Source organism: Mobula birostris, chromosome 3 (genome assembly GCF_030028105.1).
Source record: "Mobula birostris isolate sMobBir1 chromosome 3, sMobBir1.hap1, whole genome shotgun sequence".
NCBI classification, from domain to species: Eukaryota; Metazoa; Chordata; class Chondrichthyes; order Myliobatiformes; family Myliobatidae; genus Mobula; species Mobula birostris.
Genome location: NC_092372.1, coordinates 190421895 through 190440349, shown reverse-complemented (window position 1 = coordinate 190440349; position 18455 = coordinate 190421895). Strand labels below are relative to the sequence as shown.

General features: G+C 41.9%; 1 pseudogene; it reads right to left on the bottom strand.

Annotated features, from left to right (window-relative positions):
- Positions 1 to 1225: 1225 nt before the first annotated feature.
- On the bottom strand, positions 1226 to 4665 carry LOC140195723 (patched domain-containing protein 3-like; annotated as a pseudogene).
- Between the last annotated feature and the right edge of the window lie 13790 nt (positions 4666 to 18455).

Below are 18455 nucleotides of genomic sequence, written 5' to 3'. Positions count from 1 at the left end.
GTCCAGCCCAGGTGCAGACTGTCCTGTTTGTACCAGTCCCACCTCCTCCAGAACTGGTTCCAATGCCCCAGAAATTTGAATCCCTCCCCCTTGCACCATTTTTCAAGCCACGTATTCATCTGATATATCCTCCTATTTCTACTCTGACTAGCACGTGGCACTGGTAGTAATCCAGAGATTATTACCTTTGTGGTCCTACTTTTTTAGTTTATCTCCTAACTCCCTAAATTCACCTTGTAGGACCTCATCCTATTTTTTACCTATATCGTTGGTACCTGTGTGCACCACGACCACTGGCTGTTCATCCTCCCACTCCAGAATGTCCTGCAGCTGCTCAGAGACATCCTTGACCCTTGCACCAGGGAGGCAACATACCCTCCTGGAGTCTCGTTTGCGGCCGCAGAAACACCTATCTATTCCCCTTACAATTCAATCCCCTATCACTATAGCTCTCCCACTCCTTTTCCTTCCCTCCTGTGCCACAGAGCCATCCATGGTGCCATGAACTCGGCTGCTGATGCCTTCCTTTGATGAGACATCTCCCCCAACAGTATCCAAAGTGCATTTCCTCATCCATGTCTTTCACGAAGAAACTCAATACAGTGCAATATATACCCCACCTGTCAACTAGCGTTTTGGCAGTGAATTGCAGAGCGACGTAGACACAACTACGTATGCTCGCTACGGCATAGGGCTACGCAAAAGTATAAATCAGGCCTATGGCATAGGCTACGGTATAGCCCATATGCACAAGTATAAATCAGCCTTGATATGTAAAAAGGTTTAACTCTAAGTGGACATTTTTACAATTATATACGCTCCATAGTCATTTTATTAGGGACATCTATATGCCTGCTCATTCATGCAAATATCTAATCAGTCAATCATGTGGCAGCTGCACAATGACAGGAAGGCAACAGTAACATGAATAACCATTTGTTACAACAGTGGTGTGCAGAAGGGCATCTGTGAATACACAGCACATCAAACCTTGAAGAGGATGGGCTACAACAGCAGAAGACCATGAACAGACACTCAATGATCACTTTATTATGTACAGGAGGTACCTAATGAAGTGGCCACTGAGTGGATATCACAATTAAGCGGCTTCCACAGACAATTATTTTGTTCCTTTCACACGCCAAGATAAATTGCAAGCATTTACTACATCACTCCCTTATTAGTTTCAATTCATGAGGCGGATTTATGAAAATACAGATGAACATTAAACCCTGACCTTAATATCCTTCAGGTGCATCAGTTCCTTTGGAAAGATGGAAAGGAAGTTTTTGAGCCACAGCAAATTTTTTATTTTAATGTCTTCATTATCTTCTTGTAATAGTCAATCTGAATTGCTTTTGCCGTTTCTATGATTTTGCTTTTTGGTTTCAATTTTACACCTCCAGCAGCTGAACCAATAAAAAAACTCCTTTCATTCTTGAGTAAGTAAACTCGGTGCTCTCCACCAAAGTAAGATTGTGCGCTATCAACTTTAAAATTGCATTTGAAATGCAAGAGTCTGATCTCCGTACACAGGGAGAGGAATAGTTCCATACGGCATGGTTATTATCAGAAATATTAAACTGTTTCACCTTTTCATCAAGTGATATAATCCCTTTGAATGCATCAATGGTAAGGATGTTGTTACCTTTCGATACAGCAATAAAGGAAGCAAATGTCCCCTCCGTGTAAAGCCTCTGTTCAAAGAATGATTCAGAATCATTGGTTGTAAAATGTTGCTTAATAAACTCTCTCTCAGACTTTACTGGCCCATCGATAGGTGTAAATTGCTCTTCCAAATCATTGGCTTCACATACTGGTAAAAAATAAAAACCTGCGCTCAGTCCTGCAGAAATAAGTAGAGGAATTGTGAGGAACCACCAGGGCTTTTACCCATATGATATCCAAGCTTCTTGAAACATCGACAGAGGGGTTTCTCAATGCAGTCTGTCCACCAGCAGGGCACGATGATAGTCAAGGACAACCCAATAGCTTCACCTTTTTCAGCACTGAAGTTGACAAGCAGGAAGAACAAAGGCTTACTGATAACAGGACTGTTAAACTGAAACTGGCATATAAGAGCAATGTGTCCATTTCTGTGCACAATCTGAATGCAGCACTTGAGTGTACATGGCTAGTTGCAGTGGAAACCGTTTCTACCCTATTCTGTTGGAGTCACTTTGGCCTCCTCATTTGTTATGCCAGTAATTTATGTAATTCTCTGTGACTTCACATTAACTACTTATATGAAAGTCTTTAAAAAGTGAACAGGAAGTTCCAACACAGGGCAAGAATTTCAGGAACTATACCAAAATATGATGTGGTTCATATTAGTCATTAAGCACTGAATCACCACCTCTTGGAAAGCTGTGAGCACATGGAATAATGTTGGCCAGCAATATTTTTGAAAGTGTTGCTTCCTCAAAAAAAAAATTGGTTATGCTAGACTGCTTGAAGCTAAACACAAATATAATTTCAGACTACTTTCAGGCAAGGGAGATGCAGTGGATGTTGTATATTTGGATTTTCAGAAGGCCTTTGACAAGGTGCCACACGTGAGGCTACTTAACAAGGTAAGAGCCCATGGTATTACGGGAAAGTTACATATGTGGATAGAGCACTGGCTGATTGGCAGGAATCAGAGAGTGGGAATAGAGGGATCCTATTCTGGTTGGCTGCCGGTTACCAGTGGTGTTCCACAGGGGTCTGTGTTGGGGCCGCTTCTTTTTACATTGTACATCAACGATTTGGATTATGGAATAGATGGCTCTGTGGCTAAGTTTGCTGACAATATGAAGATAGGTGGAGGGGCCGGTAGTACTGATGAAACGGAGAGTCTGCAGAGAGACTTGGATAGATTGGAAGAATGGGTAAAGAAGTGGCAAATGAAGTACAATGTTGGAAAGTGTATGATTATACACCTTGGCAGAAGTAATAAACGGGCAGACTATTATTTAGATGGGGAGAGAATTCAAAGTTCTGAGATGCAACGGGACTTGGGAGCCCTCGTACAGGATATCCTTAATGTTAACCTCCAGGTTGAGTCGGTAGTGAAGAAGGCGAATGCAATGTTGGCATCCATTTCTAGAGGAATAGAGTATAGGAGCAGGGATTGTGATGTTGAGGCTCTATAAGGCGCTGGTGAGACCTCACTTGGAGTACCGTGGGCAGTTTTGGTCTCCTTATTTAAGAAAGGATGTGCTGACGTTGGAGAAGGTACGGAGAACATTCACTAGAATGATTCCGGGAATGAGAGGGTTAACATATGAGGAACGTTTGTCCGCTCTTGGACTGTATTCCTTGGAGATTAGAAGAATGAGGGGAGACCTCATAGAAGCATTTCAAATGTTGAAAGGCATGGACAGAGTGGATGTGGCAAAGTTGTTTCCCATGATGGGGGAGTCTAGTACGAGAGGGCACGACTTAAGGATTGAAGGGCGCCCATTCAGAACAGAAATGCGAAGAAATTTTTTTAGTCAGAGGGTGGTGAATCTATGGAATTTGTTGCCACGGGCAGCAGTGGAAGCCAAGTCATTGGGTGTATTTAGGGCAGAGATTGATAGGTATCTGAGTAGCCAGGGCATCAAAGGTTATGGTGAGAAGGCGGGGGAGTGGGACTAAATGGGAGAATGGATCAGCTCATGATAAAATGGCAGAGCAAACTCAATGGGCCGAATGGCCGACTTCTGCTCCTTTGTCTTATGGTCTTATAGTCTTACTTGTATCATGTAGGAATTTGGAGAAACAAAAAAAAACTTCTTGAATACAATGCATATAATTGGACAGTGGTGATGTTTTGCCCTAGTTAAACTAAGCTAAATATGTTTTGTTAATGATTTTCATTTGTATTCAGTGTCTGAGGCTTCTTGCTTAAGAGTCCAACAATAATCAGCCAGCATTGATGGATTCCAGTTGCGCTGATCCCATTTCTCCATGACCACAATCTCCTGTGAAACCTTTTACCATGCTTGTCAAGATTATTCTAAGTGGCAATGCAGAAAATGAATCTTTAGCGACATGTTGTACTTCATGGTTTTGTATGCTTGAGCACTTTGTCAATCAGCTACGTGTAGTTTGGTGCTCTGTAGTTGCCAAGGAAATTTCTCAACAACATCCTTGAGTGCCTTCCAGGCGATTTTCTCCGGTCCCTCTAGAAGTTCTTCATTGATGATCTACCTGATTTTTGCACCAACTAAAAGCCTTCCTTAATCTTAGCATCAGTTATTCTGGGAAATATCTTTCTCAAATATTGAAATCCTGCATGGAAATGTTTGTGTTTGGAGACAGCAGATTCCATCCTTGCAGTCTTGAACTCAGTGGTTCTGCTTTTGCCTTTGACGAACCCATGTCTCTGACAAGGTCATTTAACTCAGATTGAGTTATCAGCTGAGGCTCACTCAAAACAAATGGTTCAAAATCTGTATCAGTGTCATTGTCATGTTCCATTCCTGACTTGTGCATCATGGCATCTTTGTCTGTCTCCTCTAGACTCCATGTCTCTGGTGACTTTGGTACTGGAAGACTATTGTAATGCAGTACAGGTCTCATGGCTGAAGGGAGATTGGGGTATTCAATGGATTCCTTGTTTGTAGCAGAGAAACCAGACACAGTGGTCAGACAGATGTAGCAGTCTGTTGCATAATCCTTCTGCTCTCGCCATATCATCAGGACAGTGAATGGCATTGATGTCCGAGCACCTCTGAGCCAAGCTGTAAGATCGATAGTACCTGTTGTGCAACAAATGTGAGGAGCCCAGGCTTTGTCTTTTATGTAACATCTGTGAAGATGTGTGTCTTCCTAAAAAGATCATTGTGAGGTATAACAATGACAAGCCGCAGTTCTCCAAGGAGTTGAGGACTCCCAGTTCTGTCCACAGGACTAGAAACAGAAAGAAATAAAGCTCTGCAAAACAGCAGTTTAATAAAGCCCTGAAAGCGGCAAGATCTACTTACAAGGATTGGCTAGACAGAGACTTCAACAGCAGTAGCCAGACAGTCTGGAGTTTCCTGCAAACTCTTACCAACTTCAAACAGAATTGCTCTCAAATCTCCCCCTACCCTACCTTGGCCAATCAGCTCGATCAGTTTTATTGCTGCTTTGATAAGAGTAATCAGCATCTATCTCTTTTCTCTTCCTCTGATACTGCTATGTTGAACCTTTAACTCCCCCTCCCTTTCACAACCATTCCAATGATGCCACCCCATCCACCCCAGCCCCATTCATCTTCTTTCGCCTCCGTCCCATTCTTGCTCCTCCCTCCATTCCACCCTATACTTTCTGTGAAGCAAGAAGTTATTCAGAAACTATTTGGAAATCAGAACATGAGGAAAGCTGTAGGCTCTGTTCATGTCCCACTTGGTAGTCTAAGGCACTGTGCAGATTAGCTAGCACCTGTCTTCACAGAGATACTTAACACCTCCCTGCAATCATGCAGGGTTCAGAACAGCTTTAAAGGTGCTATAAGCATTCCAGTTCCCAAGAAAGATAAGATCACTGGAACTAATGATGATAGGCTAGTCACTCTGACTTCAGTAGTTATGAAAATCTTTGAATGTCCAATGTTGGCCTACGTTAAGTCCATTACTGATCCTGTTCTTGACCTGCTACAGTTTGCTTATAGAAGAAGTTGTTCAATTGAGGATGCAGTTATCTTTTTGCCTTCATTACATTCTTCAATGTGTGGACTCCCCCAGCATTATGTGAGGATCTTGTTTATGAACTTTAACTCCACCCTCAACACTATTCTTCTGGAGCTGCTCCACAGCAAGCTAACCCAGTTAGCTGTAACCTACAGCATGTATTGGTGGATTACAAACTTCCTGACAGGAAGGAAGCAGTATGTAAGGCTGAGCTCCTACTTATCTGATCCAATGTCTATAAGCACAGACTCTTCTTAGGGCTGTGTTCTTTCACCTCTCCTGCTCTCACATTATACACATGACTGTACGTCCACAGACAAATCCACTAAATTCCTAAAGTTTGTGGATGACACAACAGTAGTTAGTCTGATCTCTATGAGTGGCAAATCTGTGGAATTCATTACTATAAACAACTATGCAGGCCAAGTCACTGGGAATATTTAAGGCAAAGGTTGATAGGATCTTGATTAATCAGGGCTTCAAAGGTTACGGGGAGAAGGCAGAAGAAAGGGGTTGAGAGGGATAAGAAATCAGGCATGATGGAATGGTGGAGCGGAATCAATGGATGGAATGGTCTAATTTTGTTCCAGTGTCTTATGGTCTTATGGAATGTCACTGCTATTAATACATTGCTAAAGGTGTTACTAGCAGCTTTAGCAATAAGACCATAAGACATAGAAACAGAATTAGGCCTACTAAGAGTTCCTTTATCGTAAGCTTTCTGATCAAGTTGGCATAAAACCCAATCCAGAATTGCCTTTCCCTTAGTGGGCTCAACCGCAATCTGCTGTAAAAAGCCATCTCATAGACATTCTGCAAATTCTCTCCTCTGGGATCCAGCACCAACTTAATTTTCCCAATATACCTGCATATTGAAATCCCTCATCACCATCATAACATTACCCCTTTTACATGCCTTATCTATCTCAGTTATCATTTGTAGCCCATGTCCTGGTATATACTGTGCTGGGATCCTGGAGTACCCCTATGAACTGTGCTTTTCAAAGAGAGAGAGAGAGAGTTATTTACCACCGACATGTTGTTTTAGAAAGAGAAAGAGAGAGACGAAAACTAACTGTGGGACTGTCACTTTAAGGAATGAGAAAGAACTGGTTAATTGTTGGATTTCTGCTGAAGTGAAGCTAACACCGAGCAGATCATAAGTGGCTATGGTGACCGAGGGCGCTATTAAGTGGACAATTGATGTTATGATTTTTGGCAGGTTGTTGATACTTCTTCAAGGACTTTTTGCCTCCTTGCATTTCTTCACAGAGAGAGGAAGGAGGGGTTATTTGAGTGACAGTTGATGCTCAGCACGGGGAGATAAAATAGGAGGTCAGATGATACAGACCTCAGGCACATGTTTGGACACTGAATGAGCTTTGTTGTGCCCGCAGAAAAAGTGGGTTTTGGAGGGTCGGTCAGACAGATCGATCCATCACTCTTGCAGTGGAAAGAGGAAAAGGGTTGACTGGTGGAGAGTTGTTCATGTGTCCACCCTCGTCTGTGTGATAGCTCCACCACAGAAAACCGGTCCCCTTTGTTAAAGTCACAGTCGGTGACTTCTAAAGAATTTCGAAGGACAACAAGAAGATCGACGGCGTCAGCTCACCTGAAGACTCAAATCTTTCCCTCTCTCTCTCTTCATCACTACTCAACTCAATACCATGAACTGAACTGAACTGAACTTTACTCAGCATCGTAAGACTGTACCTTTTTACCCCTAGACTTAAAGAAGCTTGGTTTTTCATACATATATATTTCCACACTTACTGATTTATTTACTTACATATATAATCATTGCTAACCTGTTTGATTTATCTACATTTATATTGCTGTTTGCGTAGTTACTAATAATTATTATTGGTTTGTAGCAATACTGGACTCCAAAGTGTTTTCCATCTCTGCTGGTTCTTTATTCCCGTCACGGGGTTCATGACATAAATTGGGGCCTGCGTCCGCAATATGAACAAATTGGTCGGGAGGCTAGTTTGAATTGATTGGGGAAAATCCCTTTTGATCTGGTTGTGTGGGAATACAGCAGAAATGGATGTTAGTGTTGAAGAGTTTCTGTTGGAGCCAACCCCGGAAGCATTGGATGATGCTACGAGGGTTGTGCTGTTGGGAATTGCTCAAAGGTTAAAACTAAAGGTGACCACTATAATGAGGAAAGCTCAGATGCAAACAATAATAACCCAGCATTATATAGATAAGGGAACGTTTGATGAGGAGGCATTAGAGTTGTTCGTGGAAGGTGAATAAGCTTCAGCTTCAGTTGGAAAAATTAAGAATGGAGCACGAATTGAATTTGCAATTGAAATTAAAACAGCTCAAGGCTGTTGAAGCAGAAAAGAAGAGGGTCTGTGAGGCTAGAAAGGCAGCAAAACAGAGAGAAGAGGCGGAAAGACAGAGAGTTTAAAAGGAAGATGAGACATCTCAAGAGGGAGAAATGGCAACGTGAAGATCACGTGGCAGAAAGACAGAGACAGTTTAAAAAGGAGATGTGGCAGCAAAGAGGTTTAGTGTTGGACTCTGATGATTTTTGCAGCTCGGAAGGGCTTGTTTTGTGTGATGAATTTAAAAGTTGTGTTCTTGATATTGTAAGGGCATACCCAGATGCAGAGGATGCCGCTACCCTGCAGGGGTTTGATAAGAAAGCAGAGGAAGAAGTTTTCACCCACAAGGTTGAGTTTACTCCAGAAAAGAGTTTGCCAGAGAATAGCTGTGAGCTTCGAGGTGACCTTGAATTTGAAACCGGGACAAGTGATGACAGCCCAGAAGAAGCAGCTGTCCTGATTGAATGTGGAAGTACCTGTGAGTTCACAGGATTCTGAACCTTATGTTAAAGCTCAGTTAAAGTCTGAAGTGTCTGACTTGGTTGAAAAGGAATGCAGTTTTTGTGTGTCAGATGATCTTGGTTCAGTGAATAAGGGGTTAACTTTGGTACCAGTGGAATATGAGGATTCTCAGTCACTTGTATTAAATAATGTTTTAAAGGTTGATGAGGAAGTGGAAATTAGTGAGGTCAGTGTTAATGGAAATAAGGGGAAAAGTGCTGTTCCTGGACTTTTGGATAAAGTGCTGGAAAAAGTTGGATTGGTTGCGAGACCTTTGACCCTGCTTGCAGGACAGAGGCCTGCTGAGAAGGGATGTGCTCCTCTGTTGAATTTTGTTTGAACATGTGAGCACCTGCAAGGTCACAAAGTTATTCAGTGTAATGTTGTGGAGAAGAAGGAGGAAGTTTGTTATGGTTTTGGGGTTGAAGTTGCTATGGAAGCGAGGCGTAATGAAGGTCGGAGAAAGTTGATAAAGAGATTGTTTAGCCTCTTTCATAATATATACATGATTCTCATCAGCCTGATGATGATGCTGAGTTTGGTAAACAATGGAGGCATGTTGACAGCTCTCCAAGATAAGAGTGTTTCAGCAATTCAGCTGATGAGCAAAGCTGCTGTTGAGGCCTATGATGGCAAAACCTGAGTTTTAAATTATGATGATGTGTCACAGACTTTTCTACCTTCCAGATTTCAGCAGGACTAAGAGGGTAGTACAGCTGATGAGAAGAGTAAGATGTATGAGAAAGGTTTGTCTTTACTGAGGAAGGAATTTACAAAGGAACAGAAGCGAGATTCTGGAATGGTGGCTTTAAGGGAGATAGCTTTCATAGGAGAGGAAGTTCAGAGAGAGTCAGTGGGATATTACCTTAAAGATGGGGTGTTGATGAGGAGGTGGAGACCAGCCACAGTGTTTGCAAGTCACGTGATGGTTCTGGAAAGTTACAGGGCTGAAATTTTAGACATGGCTTACAGTATGCCTTTAGGTGGACCTCATGGAGTGAGGAAGGCAGTGAATAGGATTATGAAGGAATTTTACTGGCCTAGTTTAAGGAAGGATGTAGTGAATTGTGTGGGCCCACTGCGAAAGACAGCAGCTGGTTATCAGTATGTGTTAACAATTGTGTGTGCTGTGTCTAGGTCCCCTGAAGTAATGTCTTTTGAATACAGAGGCCAAGACTGTGGTAACAGCATTCAGTAAGTTTTGCACACTGGTAGGTCTGCCCAAAGGAATTCAATTTGACCAGGGCAGTAACTTTACTTCGAGAACATTCCAGGGATAGTTAGAGAATTAGAAGCCAAGCACATGGTGTCATCTACATATCACACAGGGTCCAAGGGAGCCTTGGAACGGTTCAACTCAACTCTTAAGAACATGATTGAAGCACATGATGTGAGGAATGGGAAACATTGGGACGAGGGGGTTCTCCTATTCTTATTTATTGTTGGAGATTCAATTCAGAAGGCAGTGAAGGGTAGTTTGTTGGAACCTGTATTCAGTTACAGGCCAAAAAGACCTTTGACCCTACTCAGAGAACTATGGTCTGATTTAGAAATATGTGTCAGTGTGTTTAAGTATGTTCTAAAATTCTGGAAGGGATTTATTAAGCTTTGTGTCCTTGCAAAGGAACGTTTACAAAATGGTCGAATCAAAATAAGACACTTGTTTGCTGGAATTGCAGCTGGGAGAACTGTTATGGAACAAAATGGAGTCATGGAATTTGATAATGGAGTGGAAAAACATGTTTACCCATGAAATCTAGTCTCACCCAAATGTCAGAATTCCATTATTTTGAAAAATATTACTGATAAGGTCCATCAGTTGGACCCTAGACTGCAACAAGTAAAAGGACTAATTGGCATTTTGGAATGGTGCGCAGGTGCAGTGCATCACGTCATTATCAATTCAGCCCAGCCTATGAAACGGCACCTTCACAGAGTGAACTTTGAGGAAGTAAAATGGTTGAAGAAGAAATTAGAAACAAGAAAGAACAAGGAAAGAGAATGGATGACTGTATTGATAGAGTGGGAAAGGCTAAATACCTTATTAAGATTGACTTGTTAAAAGGGTACTGGGGTGTTCCTTTAACAGAGAGGGTTAAAGAGATATCAGCATTTGTGACACCGTCTAGACCGTATGAGTACAATGTTTTACCCTTCCAGATGAAAAATGCTCCAGAAACATTTCAAAGAGTGGTCAATTCTGTGATTGGAGGGTTAGAAAGCACAGGGGTTTATAGCAATGATTTAGTGGTCTGGAATGACATGTGGGAAGAGCATATTGCAGCAGTAGAAAAACAGTTCGACTGACTTTCCAAGGCCAATCTTACGGTGAACCTTGCTAAAAGTGAGCTTGGTCATGCTACTGTTATTTACCTTGACTATGTGGTAGGCCAGGGCCAACTGGCTCCTGTACAGGCTAAGGTTCAAGCTATTGCTGAGGTTCCTGTTCTGACCGACAAGGAAGCTTTAAGAAGGTTTTTAGGAATGGTTGGGTCTTATTGTAAGTGTTGTAAGAACTTTGCTGACATTGCTCTCGCCCTAACAAAACTCCTAGGGAAGAGTGAAAGATTTGTATGGAATGACCTTTGCCAGGAGGCATTTGAACATCTGAAAACCATCCTGTGCTCAAAGCACCTGATTTTTCAAAGCCATTTTCTATAGCCACAGACACGAGTGACAAAACTGCTGGGGCAGTACTGTTACAGAAGGGAGTGAATGACATTGAACATCCAGGAGCTTATTTCTCAAGGAACTTTAATGTACACCAGAAAAATTATTCAACTTTTGAAAAGGAATTACTAGCACTCATTCTGGCCTTACAACATCTTAAGGTCTATGTTCAGAGACCTCAAAATCTTTCTGTTGCCCAGAGACCACTTGTGGTTTGCATGGATTATAACCCATTGGTGTTTCTAACTAAGATGAAGGATAATAATAGAAGGTTGTTAAATTGGAGTCTGATATTGCAGGAATGTGACTTGAAAATCAAACATGTGAAAGGTACTGACAATATTACAGCTGATTGCTTATCCAGATATTGAGTTGGAAATTGTACACATTTTTGTTCTGTCATCTGATGATTTTACCTGTATTGTTACAAACTCTGTTATGTACATCTAGAAAAAAAATCATCTTCGGCAATTTTTTTTCTTTGAGAAAGGGGAGTGTGATGGGATCCTGGAGTACCCCTATGAACTGTGCTTTTGAAAAGAGAGACAGAGTTATTTACCACTGACATGTTGTTTTGGAAAGAGAGAGAGAGAGACGAAGGCTAACTGTGGGACTGTCATTTTAAAGAAAAGAAAAAACTGGTTAACTGTTGGATTTCTGCTGAAGTGGAGATAGCACCGAGCAGCTCGTAAGTTGTTATGGTGACCGAGGGCATTATTAAATGGACAATTGATGTTATGATTTTCAGCAGGTTGTTGATACTTCTTCAAGGTCTTTTTGCCTGCTTGCATTTCTTCACAGAGAGAGGAAGGAGGGGTTATTTGAGTGACAGTTGACGCTCAGCCCGAGAAGATAAAATAGGAGGTCAGATGATACAGACCTCAGACACATGTTTGGACACTGAATGAGCATTGTTGTGCCCACAACCGGTCCCCTTTGTTAAAGTCACGGTCGGTGACTTTTAAAGGATTTCGAAGGACAATAAGAAAATCAACGGTGTCAGCTCACCTGAAGACTCAAATCTCTCCCTCCCTCTCTCTCCAACGCTACTCAACTCAATACCACGAACTGAACTGAACTGAACTTTACTCGTCATCGTAAGACTGTATCTTTTTACCCCTAGACTTAAAGAAGCTTTGTTTTTGTATGTCTGGATTGTGCAATAACACTTGATATGCTGGCTGCTTCAGTCGGATCACCAGCTGGTGTTCCGGTTCCATGAGCCTCCACGTACTGAATCTGTGAAGGGTCAACACTTCTGGGGTAAATACTCCTCAGTAATTCTTCTTGCTGCTTTTGGGGCCCGTGGCAACAAATTCCATAGATTCACCACCCTCGGGCTAAAAAAATTTCTTTGCATCTTTGTTCAGAATGGGCATCCTTCAATCCTTAAGTCATGCCCTCTCGTACTAGACTCCCCCACCATGGGAAACAATTTTGCCACATCCACTCTGTCCATGCCTTTCAATATTCGAAATGTTTTATGAGCCCCCCCCTCATTCTTCTAAACTCCAAGGAATACAGTCCAATAGCAGACAAACGTTCCTCATATATTAACCCTCTCATTCCCGGAATCATTCTAGTGAATCTTCTCTGTACCTTCTCCAACGTTAGCACATTCTTTCTTAAATAAGGAGACCAAAACTGCCCACGGTACTCCAAGTGAGGTCTCACCAGCGCCTTATAGAGCCTCAACATCACAATCCCTGCTCCTATACTCTATTCCTCTAGAAATTAATGCCAACATTGAATTCGCCTTCTTCACCACCAACTCAACCTGGAGGTTAACCTTAAGGGTATACTGCACAAGGACTCCCAAGTCCTGTTGCATCTCAGAACTTTGAATTCTCTCCCCATTTAAATAATAGTCTTCCCATTTATTTCTTCTGCCAAAGTGCATAACCATACACTTTCCAATATTGTATTAAGGCTAAGCCTTAAGCACAGCATCTTTCACTGCATCATAATGATTTGCGTCTTCGAGAGACAGGGCTGCATAAGCATGCTGAGCCTTCCCTTTAATCACACTCTGTAGTAGCACTGCCCACTGATCCCTCGGCCAATTCCGATTAAGGGCCACTTTCACCATGGTTTACCGCTCGATCATCACGTTGCCATTTCTCCATCTCAAACGCTCTCTGTTTGTCTGCCTCTTCAGCCTCGAGCTGTTTTAATTGCAATTTCAATTTCAACTGAGCTTCAGCCTCAGTATGTACCTTATCTTTGGCAAAGAACTCTAACGCCTCCTCATCAAACGTTCCCTTATCTATATAATGCTGGGCTATTATCGTCTGCATCTGAGCTTTCCTCATTTTAGTGGTCACCCTTAGTTTTAACTTCTGAGCAATTCCCAACAGCACATCCCTCTTAGCATCATCCAACGCCTCAGGGGTTGGTTCTGCCATAACCTTGATAACTTCAAACTCCATTTCTGCTGATATTCCACATAACCAAATCAAAAGGAATTTTCCCCAATCAATTCAAACAGGACCCCAACCAATTAGTTCATATCACGGACGCAGGCCCCAATTTTGTCACGTACCCCGTAAGGGGAATAAACATAGAACATAGAACATAGAACATAGAATAGTACAGCACAGTACAGGCCCTTCGGCCCACAATGTTGTGCCGAACCTCAAACCCTGCCTCCCATATATGCCCCCACCTTAGATTCCTCCATATACCTGTCTAGTAGTCTCTTAAACTTCACTAGTGTATCTGCCTCCACCACTGATTCAGGCAGTGCATTCCACGCACCAACCACTCTCTGAGTAAAAAACCTTCCTCTAATATCCCTCTTGAACTTCCCACCCCTTACCTTAAAGCCATGTCCTCTTGTATTGAACAGTGGTGCCCTGGGGAAGAGGCGCTGGCTATCCACTCTATCTATTCCTCTTATTATCTTGTACACCTCTATCATGTCTCCTCTCATCCTCCTTCTCTCCAAAGAGTAAAGCCCTAGCTCCCTTAATCTCTGATCATAATGCATACTTTCTAAATCAGGCAGCATCCTGGTAAATCTCCTCTGTACCCTTTCCAATGCTTCCACATCCTTCCTATAGTGAGGTGACCAGAACTGGACACAATACTCCAAGTGTGGCCTAACCAGAGTTTTATAGAGCTGCATCATTACATCGCGACTCTTAAACTCTATCCCTTGACTTATGAAAGCTAACATCCCATAAGCTTTCTTAACTACCCTATCCACCTGTGAGGCAACTTTCAGGGATCTGTGGACATGTACCCCGAGATCCCTCTGCTCCTCCACACTACCAAGTATCCTGCCATTTACTTTGTACTCTGCCTTGGAATTTGTCCTTCCAAAGTGTACCACCTCACACTTCTCGGGGTTGAACTTCATCTGCCACTTCTTAGCCCACTTCTGCATCCTATCAATGTCTCTCTGCAATCTTTGACAATCCTCTACACAATCTACAACACCACCAACCTTTGTGTCATCTGCAAACTTGCCAACCCACCCTTCTACCCCCACATCCAGGTCGTTAATAAAAATCACGAAAAGTAGAGGTCCCAGAACAGATCCTTGTGGGACACCACTAGTCACAATCCTCCAATCTGAATGTACTCCCTCCACCACGACTCTCTGCCTTCTGCAGGCAAGCCAATTCTGAATCTACCTGGCCAAACTTCCCTGGATCCCATGCCTTCTAACTTTCTAAATAAGCCTACCGTGTGGAACCAGCAGAGATGGAGAACACTTTGGAGTGCAGTATTGCTATTAACTAATAATATTTATTAGTAACTACGCAATACAGTAATGTAAATGTAGATAAATCAAACAGGTTAGCAATGATTATATATATAAGTAAATCAGTAAGTGTGGAAATATATGTAAACCAAGCTTCCTTAAGTCTAGGGGTAAAAAGATACAGTCTTACGATGATGAGTAAAGTTCAGTTCAGTTCGTGGTATTGAGTTGAGTAGTGATGGAGAGAGAGGGAGGGAGAGATTTGAGTCTTCAGGTGAGCTGACACCGTTGATCTTCTTGTTGTCCTGTGAAATCCTTTAAAAGTCACCGACTGTGACTTTAACAATGGGGACCAGTTTTCTGTAGTGGCTATCGCCCCGGCGAGGGTGGACACATGGACAACTCCCCACTAGACAAAAAAAAGAGGACTACGTGTCTTCATAACCCCTTTCCTCTTTTCACTGCAAGAGCGACTGATCAATCCGCCTGATCGATCCTCCAAAAACCCACTTTTCCTGTGGGCGCAACCAAGCTCATTCAGCCCCCAAAACATGTGTCTGAGGTCTATATCATCTGACCTCCTATTTATCTCATTGTACTGGATACCAGCTGTCATTCAAACAACTCCTCCTTGCTCTCTCTGTGTAAGAAATACACTTGCATGCCATGTCCTTGAAGAATGTATAAACAACCTGTGAGCAGACTTCATCTCTCTCTCTCTCTCTCTCTCTCTTAAAAACAAGTTGTTGGTGTTAAATAACTCTCTCTCTCTCTTTTCAAAAGCACAGTTAATAGGGGTAAAAGAGCACAGTTCATTGGGGTAATTCAGGACCCCGTCACATGGGCGAGCATTAGGTGGGAATATTCTCAAACGAGCTGGATAACGCAAAGAGGGATGACAGTTCCTCTTATAAAGTTCAGCCATCACTTCCCAATATTTAATTCTTTCTGCATAAACCCCTGGGGCAAAATCTTCAACTATACGAATCTCCACTCCATTATAAATTAGCCTCCCCCGCTTCCTAGCATCTCGAAGAATTGCTTCTTTAGTAGCAAAGTAATGCAAAAATAGAATCACTGGGCGTGGTTTCATCTCCACCATAGGCTTCGGGCAGAGGATTCGGTGAGCTCTATCTATCATCGGAGGAGCTTTGAGTTCTCACTAAAAAGTGAGTATAGCATATTCATAAAAACTTTAGTGGCTCACCAGTTTCCATGTTTTCAGACAAACCCAGTATGCGTAAATTCATCCTATGACTCCTGCTTTCCAGATTAATCATTTTCTTCTTAATTCTTAATAATTCTGAAGAAACCGCAACAGTTCTCTTTTCCGTAGTAGATATCTTTAATTCTTGTTCTTTAATCACTTGATTCACTGTCTCCTGTTCTCTTCCGATTCTATTAGTGTCCTTTTTAAGCGTCTGCTATTGAAATTCCAGATTCCTCAAAGATTCCTGGACAGCAGAGACGGTTTTTTCGAGCTTTTCATTAGCATTTGTCAGTTTATCAATCTTAGTGTCCACCATTCTGATCTTGGTATTAATATTTTGCATCAAAGAAAACATTCTTTCTGAATTAGAGACTTCCTTTGACTCCTTTCTTTTTTCAGCTTTGGAAACAATTTTGCCACCTCTTAATTCGATTCCAGTTCAGGTTCCAGCGATCGTAATTAAGTCATAAATCCTTTACTAAAAGTAATAAATTTTCAAAGTTTAAACAAAACTAGAAGTGGAAAGTAAGTTATAAAAGGAGGGAGTAGCTCCAACACACGTCTTACTCCATGGGCTGCCGAAAGGAGACTCCCCAATGCCATCTTTGAACACCACTGCACATCATCTAGTACTTCTCTTCATAAACTTTCAATTGATTTTATTGCAGGGATGGGACATAAAAATGGTGGATGGGTCTCCAATCAAGTTGTAGTTGTCTCAGCCAATCATGACCCTATCTGCTTTTAACACATACTCACCCAAAATGGTTGCATTTCACTGGTACAAACATTGTTCCCACAGGGGTTATCTTTTCTCCAGTATAAGTTCTTTGTTGGATATCTGCAGGCTTCAGTTTAGTATCTTTGAAATGCCATTTAAACTCATCCTGTGAAATGACTGAAATAGCTGAACGAGCGTCCAATTACATTTTAATTAACTTGCCATTCACTTCTGCGGTAAGCCATATTGTTTGTCTATTGTTAGCTTTCACACTTTAAACCTTAAGGCTGCACAGTCCTGTGTCATTAATAGCATGCAGATTAGCGCTCTTTTTGAAGCTGCAACTTGATGTTTTATCTTTTTTTTCTTCCTTGTGCAGTCCATTTATTTTTGTCTGCCTGTCATATTCTTTGTATGTGTCCTACTTTGTTGCATTTTCTGCAAGTTTCGCCTTTAAACCTGCATTGGTCTGGTGTTTGGGAGCCCTTGCCACAATGGTAGCACAGTTTATTTGGCCAGGCTAGTTTCTCTTTCGATGTTCCAGATTTGTTCATGCTCACTTTCATTCCTGATTGCAACTCAATTGTGTGTATGCTGGTTCCATTGATCCAGTGATTTCAACTGCTCTTCTAAATGTAAGTTGTGCATTAGCTAGCTATTCTTGAATGCTTTCTTGTAAGATTCCACAAACTAAACGATCTCTCAGTGTGTAATTGAACTGACAATGCTCAGATAACTTCTTCAATTCAGCCACTTGCGCTGAAATGGACTCCCCTTTCTTTTGATTCTGCATATGAAATGTAATATGTTCTGCAATCAACAATGGTTTTGGTTCTAAATGTTCCTGAATTATTTTCACAATATCACCAATGTTCATTTCAGCAGGTTTGGTTGGAGCTAAAACAGTGGTGAAGGCTCTCATCAAGTTTTTTACTATGGCTGGTGTGCCCAAAGAAATTCAGTTTGACCAGGGCAGTAACTTTACATCTGGAGTATTCCAGCAAATAGTTCCTGAGCTGGGGGCTAAACAAATTGTATCATCTGCATACCACCCGGAGTACCAAGGAGTCTTGGAATGGATCCATTCCACTTTAAAGACAATGATTAAAACCTACAGTTATGAGAATAACAGGGACTGGGATGAAGGTATATGCTTAGTTCTCTTTGCTGTTAGAGACTCAATTCAAGAATCATTAGGGTTTAGTCCGTTTGAACTTGTTTTCAGTCACAGGCCCAGAGGACCTTTGACCTTACTCAGAGAACAGTGGTCTGATCGGAAAGTATGTGTCAGTGTGCTGGATTATGTTTTGGTGTTTTGAGATAGGCTTAACAAGGCTTGTGACCTTGCAAAGCAGAATTTGCAGAACTCTCAGATTAAAATGAAGCACTGGTATGATCAGAAAGCGAAGGAACAGGTGTTTCATGTTGGAGATAAAGTTCTGGTCTTGTTCCCCTTTTGACCAACCCCCTCCAAGCACAGTTTCATGGACCGTACCAGATAATTAAGAAAATTGACTCTTTGAATTATGTTGTTGAGACTCCTGACCATAGGAAGACTAATCAGGTGGTACACGTAAACATGATAAAGCCTTATTATGACCCAGAGATAGCAACTGTGAGTACTGTTATGAAAAGCAGTGGGGTTGTAGAGGCTTGTATTGAGGTACAA